We start from the raw sequence: 12,402 nt of genomic DNA on the forward strand, positions 1-12,402 counted from the left end.
TATTTTACATGCAATTGCTGTTCAGTGCATGTGAACTAACGAGTGAATAGATACTACTCAAGTCGTTAGACACAATTCAAGAAGGTACAGTTTCCATGCCTAGACCAGTACCTTAATTTCCTGAAAGGTCTCCCCGGTGCCGGACAGATCAGTGAAACACTGGAGGGTGCGACATGTTCCAGGTTTAGTTATTACGAGTGGACTTCCGAGATGACACGCACGTGGACAGTAACTGTCTGGACAAAGTCACTCAGGTTTCCTGGTGCAGCGTGGCAGTTTCTCGTGGCCTCCATGAACTGTCAGACCTTCTGAAACTCCAAGCGTCGTGGCCCCAAATGAGGCCACTTTTCACAGAACAGCATCTGGAAGTCATGCTTTATGCAACATACTTTTTTTTTTTTTTAACGTTTTCACCTTCATTTCCAGATTGCTGTCTTTGTTAAGGGTGGTGGCAGAAGCTCTGTCTGTTTTTATCTTTTTTGGCCCCTATTCGTTCACCTGGAAGGAGTAGAGCTTCTAATACATTTTGTTTTTCATTATCTGAACTTTTCCATTAATGGTGTTGAGTGAAGCGCCAGTCTTTTAAATCAGTGATTTCCACAGAGTAATAAAACTACCCAGGTTATTTTGTGATAAGGTTTTCATCTCTCAAGAAAGAGCTTATAAAAGAAATCAGAAAAATACACTGCACTTCTCATAAAGATAACTCACTGAATTTAAAGAATTCTATTCTGAGTCCACGTTCTTTCTTTTATAAGTTGATGATGGGAGCTTATGGAAGGGATTTTTGTTGTTCAGTGGGTTGATTTTGCTTGTTTTTTCTTAGTTAGTAACATGAAAAGTTGGTAGTTTTGTTCAATTTCCTTGAAAGCTTTTTCGAGGTGTTTCTGGCCAATGACCCCTCCGAGCTGGAGCCCACATCGGGGCTCACGACTGGGGATGTACTTGTCGGTCTTTCTTATTTGAGTCTGTGGTCTTGTAAACATTTTCATTTTTAAAATCAAAAGTCTTTGTAACAAATCTTGAAGAAAAAATTCAGTCCAAATGATTGAATTTTTAAAGTGAATTCCTTAAAGCATTCAGTTGACATAATTGAAGAGACACATAAGTTACAAGGTTTCTGACTTAGCTCTGTTGTACAAGTCATTCCTTTTCTTTCCTCCCTCCCTCCTTCCTCCCTCCATCCATCCTTTCTTTCTCTCTCCCTTTCTGTCTTTTTCTTTCTCTCTTTCTTTCTCTCTTTTTCTTTCTTTCTTTCTTTCTTTCTTTCTTTCTTTCTTTCTTTCTTTCTTTCTTTCTTTCTTTCTTTCTTTCTTTCTTTCTTTCTTTCTTCCTTCCTTCCTTCCTTCCTTCCTTCCTTCCTTCCTTCCTTCCTTCCTTCCTTTCTTTCCTTTCTTTCTTTCCTTCCTTTCTTTCCTTTCTTTCTTTCTTTCTTTCTTTTTCTTTCTTTCTTTCTTTCTTTCTTTCTTTCTTTCTTTCTTTCTTTCTTTCTTTCTTTCTTTCTTTCTTTCCTCCTTTCTTTCCTCCTTTCTTTCCTCCTTTCTTTCCTCCTTTCCTCCTTTCCTCCTTTCCTCCTTTCCTCCTTCCTTCCTTCCTTCCTTCCTTCCTTTCTCTCTTTCTCTCTTTCTCTCTTTCTCTCTTTCTCTCTTTCTCTCTTTCTCTCTTTCTCTCTTTCTTTCTTTCTTTCTTTCTTTCTTTCTTTCTTTCTTTCTTTCTTTCTTTCTCTCTCTTTCTTTCTTCTCATTCTCCTTTCCTTCTTTTCTTTCTTTCCTTCCTTCTTTCTTTTTAAAACTGTATTAACAGTTCTTAAATGACTTGAAAGAGTTGGTGGAGTTAGATCTTTTTTAAACTTCTTTATTTCTAAAAGAAATCATCTAAGTAAAATTTGGTCTCTATTTAACAAAAACACATTAATTGTACTTCAAAGCCATTCAGAAGCTGTGATGCTGAACTTTACTTTCTCCTTGTAGAGAGGAAGGCAAGAGAATGTCAACTTAGAAAGAGCCAAAATTTTATGACTCGACATACATCCCTAATATATTAATAGTAAAACATGGTAAGAGTATTATTTCCCGGTCACACACCCACAGGTCAGGATGGGAAGACACAGGGCCCTTCAGACAGTGGGTGAGAGGACGCTCAGAAGCGGAGTTAGAGACCAAAGAGCAGTGACAGCTGCTCCGCCTGATGTGTGACTGTGTCTCAGGAGACAAAAATCCTCGGGCTTTGCAAATAAATGCTGATTCCAAGGCACCAATAACAATGACTTTTATTCTTATTAAAAGGTGGGAAAATAAAGTGGAATTTAATTGAGTCACACATTATCACAGACACTTTACTTCACGGTTACTTGACAGGATTTGGAGAAAAATGGAAGACAGGGCAAAAGCCACTCATCACACTGGAGCTGGGCACGCCTTCCATTTTTCAGGACTTGACTAAAAGAAGATTCTGACAACTGCAGACCAGGGAGCGTGGGGTTAAATGCAGGGAGGAGCCTGGGGAGTTGTCTGTGCGCGAGTTGACGTGAAACCGGAGACTACCAAAGTGGAATATTGATTCAATAATAATCATCTATCAGTAAGCAAGGAAGGTTTTGATTTCACTTACAGCTGGATGACTCAGCTGGTGACAGAAGGCAGTGTCATAGTCACTGATGGCTTGGCTACTCAGTGCCGGGCATTTTGTGATGTCCCCGGTGGAGAAGACAGGATAATTAGGTGCACTGTATGCAGTTTACTGACAAAGTCCTTTGACGTTTTAGCAAGACGCTTGCATCTGTCTCAATGTCCCTATCTCCGTGCGCCTCACGTTCCCATGTCTCTGCTCCACACCTCGTCACCTGGGACATGCCCGCTCTCTCTTCCCTCCTCTGCTCGAACGACTGGTTCTCTGTTGTTCCCCTGTTGTGCGGTCTGCCTTGCTCACTGTATGCTCTGGAATTTTAAGGATGAATTGGGGATATTTAATAACTCATCTTCCTTTGCTGGAAGAGAATCAAACTTTAAAAGATCTTAATTATGATTAAGAAAATTTTCACTTCACCTTACCACATCTTCTCAGATTCTGAGTCTCAGCAAGTTTCTGTCAACAAGAAGGATGTTGTCAATGGTGTTATCATGATTTCTGCCACCCCTTCAGCGCTCTGTCTTCAGCTCTGTGTTCGCCGGCGGCACTGAGTGATTAAGCCCACTCAGACGTTTGATGTGGACATAGTGTCCTGGCGAAAAATGAACAATGGCTAAGTGGTTCTAAATATATTTGTTCTAACAAACAAATTCAATTCAATTCAAATATAATGAATTCAGTTCCTTAAAATACATTGTCTAGATCAGGTACAACTGAGTGCAAAGATCAACAATGTTGGGATATTTTAACTATTGGGATAGGACCAAAACTTCAAGCTTTCAGTAGCTGAGATTGGTGTCCTATCTTTAAACGCCTCCCACAACACACACACACACACACGTGAGCACCATCTAAATTTGCCAGAGAGTAGGAGTTTGGGATTAGCAGAAACACACTACTGAATATAAAATAGATAAACAACAAGGACCTAGTGTATAGCACAGGGAGCTATATTCAAATTCTTGTAATGAGCTGTAATGGAAAAAAATTGAAAAAAATGTATCTGCAAATGTGAAAAAAATAAATTTCAGAGACTTGCAGTGGTGGTTTTGCCTCCCATTTAATTCACATGTACCTCGCAGTCCCTCCACCAGCATGACAAAATCCACATCTGCTAACATTTGCCGACTAAATACTATTGAGCAAAAGGGGAGAGGAATAGGAAATTCAATATATAAATGAAGGCAGGCTATTTAAAGGCAAATGACTTTGCTCCTGCCCTCCTGAAACTCAGAATGCAGATGTTGTATTAGAATTCTCCACGTCTCCCTTCCACATGGCCATTTCAGTTCTATTCTTCTGTTCTGTTCTATATCGTGCTGCACCGCTGAGCAAAAAGCATCCCAGTGTGGCCAGGCAGAGGAGAATCAGCTGTAGGGAATGCAGTGGTCCTGCTGGACCATTCTGCTTCTATTATTCAGGTAGTGGTAATGCTGACCAGCACTCACTCAAGTTTAACTCCACATGAAAAGCACCATGGAAAAAATTATTTGGCTCCAGAATTATGCTGTTTGCTTTTTTCATGTTCTTTATTTTAATTTTTAAACCTTTGTAAAATAATACAAGCAGGTAGTTAAAAGATCAAACAGTACAGAAAAGGTTTACAGTGAAAATTAGCAGGTTTTTTTCCCCTATTGCTTCCTACCCCCAAACCCACTCCTCAAATGACCACTTTATGTTTTTTCATTGTTTTCTTCTGGCACGCACCTTCGTGTTCCTAAGTAATGTGCTTCTCTGCTGTTTCTTGGTTTCTGTGTGAGATGTCATCAGGCTCTGGGTCTAGGTTAGAGGCTGAACTCCTCATACCTCCATTCATCATCTATAAAAAGGTTAACACCAAGACCACCCAGAGGTGAGGTTATTAAGTAAAGTAACACACAGCCGTGCCTGGGATGCGCTTGGCATGTCGTAGGCACTCGACACATGTTAGTTGTCGATACTGTCATTAGTCACAATTTCATTATTTTTCCAGTTGATTCACTTTATAGCAGACGAGGCTGTGTTCTAACGCCCCTCCCATGATGTGTACAGACAATTGCTCAGGACTATGAGATTTTCAAGTACTTGTGTCTGAAACCTGAAAAAAAAAATGTATTCTAAAATATGAGAAGAGGGAGAGGGAAGCAGGTCAGTGGTGGAGCGCGTGTTTAGTGTGCATGAGGTCCTGGGTTAAATCCCCAGCACCTCCATGAAAAAAATTAGATTAAAAAATTAAGAAAAAACTTGAGAGACAAACAGGCATTAAAATTTTCCTCATGGAGGGTACACAATGCTGCATAAACAGTCTTGTCAAAAAAAAAAAATTAAACCTGATCTGGTCAAAATATGAGAAGAAAGCTACAATGATAAATTTCATAACTGTTCAATCGACCGTCAAATACATTTGTTAGCTATTCATAATCATCTGTAGGTTATGTGTAATAGGGGTACATTGCACTGTGTCATGATGTGGCTGGTGGGGACCAAAAGCCACGTCACATTCTCCCAGTAGGGCCAGGCATCTTTTTATCACTGAATGGTAATCAGTGTTCACATTGCTACCACTGGTAGTGGTTGTGTGCTATGAAATTTTTGTACAGAATTTTATTCTTTTTGGTAGTGAATCACTGCCTTTTCCAACTGCACGATTTTCTAGGTACATTTTATTTCCCAGTCTGCGGCATCATGCCGTCTTCTCTCACGAGCTCCTGCAGAGATGCCCTCCCCAACCTCTTCTCCTGCTCCACTCATGGCCGGTCGCTAGTCCGGCTGGCGCACAGCAGCTGTCCCAGGAGGTCCCTTCAACACTTACTGGGTTGACTGGGTCCAGCCCTGCTTTCCGTGTTTGAGCCCCTCATTCCTCTGAAAGCACAACTTTAAGCAACTTCTTAAGAAAGAACATGTGGGAGGCGAGCTTAACAAAAATGTAAATTTGAAAATGTCATGCCTTCACACTTCAGAAAAGATTCCTACGTACATTTCTAAGATAAAAATAATTTTCCTCGAAATTTGTGAGATATTTCCCCATGTTTTTTAACACCTAGTAATGTTGATGAAAAATTGACCGCCAGCCTGATTATCATTTCCTGGTAAATTACCTTCATTTTTTTCATGCGAGAAGTTTTTAGAGCTGTACCTTCATCCTTGCTATTTCTTGATGAGATTTCTTTTACTCTGGTTTCATTGTAAATGATTCTCATTCGCAGAGAGAAACTAACCCAAGCCCAAATGAGCCTGAACAGTAAAGGAGTTAACGTGCTCTGTTAACAGAGACATGGGTGCCAACAGGTACCCTGTTTCTCTGAGTTTCCAGCATCAGGTCAGAGAAGCACGCAGGCTGCCAACAGCTCCCAGCTACCTTGTTTGGGTCCAGCACTCCACATTAAACCCATTTGTCTCAACGGTTCAACAGAAAACCTTCCGAGAGTCACTAACTGACGTTGAATAAGCAGCCTGTCCACTTTTGAGCCAATCTTTTCCTCTCCAGGGGGATGAAGTAGATGACAGGGCGCAGCCCTGGGGCTGGGGGTGGAGTCTCCCCACCTCGGGAACCACAGGGTCCCCATCAGAAACACAGGACTGTTGGGGAGAAGAGGGGACATGGTGCTGGGAGGGCGTGTCATCAGCTGACATCTGGGAGAGGCTCCTTTATTTTTTCCTCCCATTTTCTATTCAGGACACTGAGTGGAACGTTGTGATGTAGAAACTAAAAAACGATTCTTCTACTATTTCTCAGGAGAGATTTTCTGCTTCTTTCCCCTCTCTTGTTCCATTTGGAAGTCTCGTCAACCATTTCGCATTGCTCCTTCCTCCTCACTTCTTCTAATCCTTCAGTCCTTTTGCGGTTAAAACTAGAGTGTGTCAGGAGACCTCAAGCTTCTTCACCTCCACCTCCAGACACAGACAGGTGGCACCGGCTGATGGATGGGGATTAAGATCCTGCCAATGCCTGAGTGACGGGTCCACGTCTTATGTTGTCAACCAGCAGCTCCGCTCTGCGGCTGACGCTGGGTCCACGCCTGCAGGAGCTCTTACCGCCCCACCTGCTGCTCGTGGACCATCTGGACCCACTCTGGGCAGCACTCCTGATGCAACCCGCAGCCTGCTTCCCCATCACAGTCTCGCAGTTTATTCCCGCCCTTGGTTTCTCCATCAGGTCCCAAGCGAGACAAGGAAGAAGGGCAGCAAGTCCACTGGGGAACCCTGCTCTTAACTTCTGCTTCTGCCTCCTAACAGGCATTTGAGTGAAATGGTCTGCCTTGGAGGAGCATTAAGGGCTAATTAGTGTTCTGGAATCCTATTCAAACCCAGGATAATAAGGTTCTAAACTCCTAGGTTTGCTTCTGGACTAACTCCTTGAAATACTATTTGAGTGGTTTCTTAACTTCTTTGTTTTCCACTCCTCAGCATTAATTCATCCTCTTTGTCTAAACTTCTCTTATTACTCCAGGATGCTTTCAGGATTAGGAAGGTGTCTCTGAAGATGTGACCGTGTAGTTTTCAAGCAGGAAGAAGCTCGGCTGACCTCACCTTTCATTTATCTCATAGCTTCTGCAATGAAAAAAAATCAATCTGCTTTTCATTAACTTTAAATAAATGAGCAGGGAAGCACGAAGTTGCTCCCACCCCCACGGGGATGTGGCTGGCTTCACAGAGCAGCTCACAGTTCTGCGCCCTGGCCTTCTCCTGCCCTCAAAGGGAACGCTGTAAGTGGAACATGGCCACCTGTATGTCTCCTGCAGGTGGACAGAATAATGATTTGAAAGTGCACCGAGTGATTAAGCCCCAAATGCTCTAGATAGGCAGAGTTCTACTTCTAAGCTTCTTCTCAACTTGCAATTTATTCAGACGCACTCTTCTCGGGACAGAAACAAGAGTCTAATCACGTCCAAGAGCATGCACATTTCCATGGGCATTCCCATGCCGCCCAGCTCCCCTCCCCCGGCACCACACTGCAGAATTAGGTGCTTTTAATCTCCTGTAAATACAAGCAGAATGTGTAGAGGGAGCTGGCTGTTTTACTTTATTAGACTTCTGTTAAGTCTTCAAATTTCCGTGCGACTATACTCCTGATATAGATGAAGGAATACTCCCCAAGCCCCCTTCCCTGCCGTGGTGACACAGCTGAGTTGAGCACCGACACTCCCGCCAGGCAGCTCAGGGTGGGCACAGCCAGCAATCGTCCTTGGAAATGGGAAATAGTCTCCATCAGTTCTCAGCACTTAGTATCTGTTCCATTATTTGGGAGAACAGAATTTTGCTCTTATTATTTGTTAATTACAAAGTTTTTTAAAATTAATTACAAATAAAAAGTGGTACCATTGTACTGGAGGGTCTGACAGGAACCCCTGCCCCCCTTCACAAAGTTATTCTATTGAATTTCACCAAGAATGGGGCCCCTGATATCACGTGTCCAGATCTGATACATTATCACCAATGTGATATTCTTGCCCAAAATGTTTGACGTGGATCTAAACTTTAAAAAAATTAGGGAGCATTTGAAAAAAATAACTGGCCTTGACTCCTTAAAAATGTCAATGACTTGGAAGATGATAGAAGCTGGGAAGCCGCCTTGGGTTGAGGGATGTTAGAGGCAGCGCAGCGACTTGATCCCGGATCTGGGTAATAGAAAGCTGCAAAGGGCTTCGTTGGAACCACGGGGGGAACCAGACGAGTGGCTGCGTTCCATCTGCTGAGACGCTCCTGCCAGTGATGGTACTGAGGTTGTACGGCAGAACGTCCCTGTCCTCAGAAGACACGTTGTGGATCTGGAGCATCTGATGAGATAGTACCACTCACAATCAAATGATTCGATACACACACACACACCACAACACACAAACACACACACCACGCACATCACAATGACCGCCCCCCCCCCACAGGTGGTAATGTTAATTGTCAAATATGGACAAAATGTATTTGAGTGTTTATTGTACTATTCTTTCAGGTTTTCTGTAGGTCTGAAAAATTTCAAAATGAAAGTTAGGAAATCTGCTACTGATCTTTCTAATTTGCTTGAGGAAATAAATGACTATATGTATTTAATTTCCCAAATCTTTAATCTTGCTTACAGGTCTTGCAGTAGACCACCACAGTCCCACAGCTGAAGACGAGAATGGTATTTGCTTAACTGAAACAAATAGTTGCAGTGAGATATGTCACCCACCAAGAAATCCTTCTAAAGTGTACAGTTTGAGGTTTCGTTTTTATTTTTAGTGTATTTGCAGAGTTGTTCAATGTGCACCATTATCTAATTTTAGGATATTTTCCGCTTGAGAAGAACTCTCATGCACATCAGCAGTCACGCCCCGTTCCCTCCATCCCCACCACCCCCGGAAGCCCCTAGTCTACCATCTGTCTCCGTGCAGTTGACTGCTGTGGGCTGTAAATGGAAACACAGCGTGGACTTAGGTGAATGGGTTCTTGCGCTTAGCATGACATTTGCAAGGTCCACCCATGTTGTAGCATGCACGTTCTAGTTTATTCTTTTAACGGCCAACTATATTCCACTGTAAAGATATACCATATTTTGTTTATCCATTCCTTGGTTGATAGATATTTAGATTGTTTTCATTTTTTATAGATCAGTGTTTGCCAGAGCGTAAGGGATGGAGGAAATGGGAGATGGTGACCCAAGGGTACAAACTTGCACTTACAAGATGAATGAGTTCTGGGGGTTTACTGTACAATGTGGTGAGTATAGCTAACAATACTGTCTTATATGCTTCAAGGTTGCTAAGAAGTAGATCTTAAATGTTCTCACCAGGCACACACACAGACGCACAGACACACACAAAAATGGTAGCTATGTGATATGTATTAACTAACCTTATTGTGGTAACTGTTTTATAATATAAATCATCACAGGGTATACATTAAACTTTATATATTTATTCATTTATATATTTATTTATATTATACACACAATTTTCTATATCAAATATATTTCAATAAAAATGAAAAAATTAACAAAGGACTTGAGTAGACATGTATGCAAAGAAGATAAATGAATGGCGGCGAGCACGTGAAATCATGCTTAAAGCCATCGTTAGGGACACGCTAATCAAAACCATGATGAGATGCCACTTCATATCCACCAGGCTGAATCACAAAGACAAGCAATAACAAATGCTAGCAAGGACATAAAGAAAATGGCACTCTGACACATTGCTGATGGCATTGTAAAATGGTGCAGCTGCTTTGGAAAACGTTTTGGCCGTCCTTCAAAATGTTCAACGTAGACTCTCCTCTATGACCAAGCAGTTCGGTCTCTGGACTGCAGCCCAAGGTGATGAAAACATACTTCTGCTGGAAGTTCGCTTAATTTTGCATATTACTATGTTCCCATAATTTTGTTGTGTAAATCATGCAATATGTATGTGCAAGAATAAACCTTTTTAGAAGAACAAAATTTTATTTGAGGTTTTTTTTATGTTCAGAATTGTTTAACTGGACATGAAGAGCTACTTAAAACAAAGCAGACTGTGCTGCACAAAACAAAAGCAGATGGAGTAGCTCGTGGAAGAGATGCTATCCCCACGTGCAGCTTTGTGAATGTGTGTTGGGGACGGGCACTGGTCCTCATCCGATGGCAGGGAGCATCAACCAGGCAGCAGCTCTCTGCTCACCTGCTGATCACACCTGGGGTGACCTGGTCATACCAGTAATCACCACTTGGAGACTGAACACTGGGATCATTTATGAGGCATTTCTAGAAATAAAAATCAATTGAAAAGTGGATTGTCTGTTCAGCAGCGAAGGATAAAATAGACAAGCGCACCTATTCCCAGAAGTTCACGTAGGAGAAGGAGCAGTAAAATGGAAGTGTGAACCATAGCACATGACAAGACCAGAGCATTGACCTTGAAAGACTGAAATGTGGGCCCCTCACCCTCTCCTGCCCCAGCCCGTAGTGAGATGATCAGAAGGTGGTCCACCCAGACGCTATGGCCTGATTGTGTCTCCTCCCCCAACCCCCACAATATTCATATGCAGAAGCCCTAACTCCTAACATGATGATATTTGTACAAGGAGCTTTGGGGAGAGAATTCGATCAGGTTTGGAAGAGGTCAGGTGGGTGGGGCGCCTGTGATGTGATCAGTGTCCTTATTAGAAGAGACACCAGAAAGCTGGTTCCCCCTCCTTCTTCCCCTTCCCTGTCGGTCTGTCTGTCTGTCTGTCTGTCTATGTCCCTCCTGCCCCCCTGCCAGGTGAAAAGACAGTGTCTAGAAACCAGGAAGAGAGCTCTCTCCAAGCAAAATCGGCTGACATCTTGATTTTGAACTACGAGAAATAAATGTCTGCAGTACTCTGTTGTCGACGCCCAGGCTAGGACCCCAGACGGGGAAGTGCTGGTGATATTTTAGGACAGATGCAGCATCTGGGAGAAATACACACACACACACACACACACACACACACACACGTATCTATATCTATATCTATATCTATATCTATATCTATATCTATATCTATATCTATATCTATATAGACTGGTTTTTGAAGCCAGACTTCCATTTACCAGGAGCACGTCTAATAAAGACTCATTAAATACTGCAGCCGGGCCCGGCGGCCTGGTCACACAGACAGAGACCCCAAGCAGGTGGACTCTTGTGGCCTGGACCACGCACTCAGAGCCCAGGCTCTCCTGTGCTGAAAGAAGAACAGTGGTGGGGCCGCGGGGGCCGAGCAGGAGGGGTCTTCTATCCCAGGAGGCTGAGTGTCCTTAAGGATTCTGCAGGGTTTGGGCCCAGAGAATGGAGCGGAGAACAGCTGCTTCGCAAGCCCAGGTGCTGTCAGGTGAGAGGCCCCAACAGTCCTTGCTGCCTGTGGATGCACAGCCGCCAGGGCGGTGTCTTTGCCCACCTGCACTGTCACCCCAGGCGTGAACTTGCACCTGACGTCCACACCCGCCTGCACTGTCACCCCCGGCATGAATCGTATCTGACGTCACCCTTCCTACCGGACCAGGCAGTACATTTCATACCAGGAGGTACATTCATCTCTTCAGGAGAAAATCCACGAGGAACCTGATCAAGGATGTGGTATTTAACTGAGAAATTTGATTTTTAAAATTATAAGAATGAAATAGGTTGATTTTTAAGAATTTCGGAACTTATAAGGAAAAAACACATAAAATTCTCCTATGACCTCATTGAAGGGAAAACAGCTCGATCAAAAAGTTCTTTTTAAAAGAAATAAACAAAACTCTTCTCCAACACTGATTCTAAAGTTCAAACTTCATTAAACTCAAGAGATAAACCTGCTTGCACAGAAGCCACGTCATTCAGAATGACCGAATCACACCTAATCGTCAGTCTGCGCTCTCAAATGCCTCTGTAACAAGGAAGAGGCGGGGGCGCACCTTTCTCCAGCAGCAGAATTAAGCCCCTAAGCCCCCCGGAGGCTTCTCCGCGGTGCGGGTCATTAGCCTTCCTGAAATCCCCCTGGCGGTGCGCGCTTCAGCTCCGACGGAGACGCTGCCTTCCTGCGGGACAGACGCCGCTTTCATTCTCTGTCTTTGGATTTTCTGCAATTGTTTCCATCGGGGAGCCCGAATCCAGAGAGCGTATGAGGCACGTAGGGCAGGTGCAGCGAAGACAAACAGTTCTTTAAACGTAAGGTTCACTTTGCCTAAAAGTGGACTCCTTGTGTTTCACCCGCCTTCTCCCGCCACCCCCCAAATCCAGCTTCCGGATAGAGAATGTCACACCCCTGAAACAGGTGAGCAGGATGGAGACCTGCGAAGCTCCCCGGACACCATCTGCCCCATCCTCTCAGGTTCAAACATCC

This window comes from Camelus dromedarius, chromosome 33 (genome assembly GCF_036321535.1).
Source record: "Camelus dromedarius isolate mCamDro1 chromosome 33, mCamDro1.pat, whole genome shotgun sequence".
Lineage (NCBI taxonomy): Eukaryota > Metazoa > Chordata > Mammalia > Artiodactyla > Camelidae > Camelus > Camelus dromedarius.